This window comes from Somniosus microcephalus, chromosome 8, assembly GCF_052327205.1.
Source record: "Somniosus microcephalus isolate GS21.2 chromosome 8, FLI_Smic_1.0, whole genome shotgun sequence".
Lineage (NCBI taxonomy): Eukaryota > Metazoa > Chordata > Chondrichthyes > Squaliformes > Somniosidae > Somniosus > Somniosus microcephalus.
Window position 1 is genome coordinate 69018836 of NC_140994.1, and position 688 is coordinate 69019523.

Genomic DNA, 688 nt, shown 5'->3' on the forward strand with positions numbered 1-688 from the left:
AGCAATGTTAAAATGTGTCTCCGATTTACCTGTGAAACTGAGTCCCATTTTCAATGTGTTGTTTTGTAGTAAATAGTTAAAAATAATCTTAAGATTAGTTGACAGACTTACCATTTGACACTGGGTTATGTTGCTATTCATTTACCCTGTCATTCTGCATTCACGTTTCCACTTGCTGTGGCCACAGTAATGGTAACCTCAAATTTCTGAATTTATGACAAGGTTTGAACATATTATTTTATACTGATTCCAATGACTAAAACTGAAATGGACATGGTTGGATCTTTGGTCGATGGTGTGAACGGGCACTATCGAATTAGACGCCCATTATACTCCACACCTGATTTTCCTTTCCATTGTAATCAATAGAAGAGAAAATCGGGTGGGGTGTGTAATGGGCGGCTAATTCAATATCGCCTGGTTTACCCCATCTCTCATAGTTAAAATTACCCATTGTGAGTTTGTATGCCTTCCAACTTTTATAGAAGAAAAGACCAGAGAGCAGTGGTTAGTCAAGGGTTAATTGATTGAGTTGCTTTGTCAGTTTGTGTCGGTTACAGTAAGTCTTTGAACCATTGTTAAAGCAGTTTAGTGACTAATCAGCACCATTGCCCTTTTGTAATCAAGGGTGTTTCTGTGGAAGGGTGAACCTTGTTTGGGCCGTCACTGCTGGTCACGTTGTTTCAAT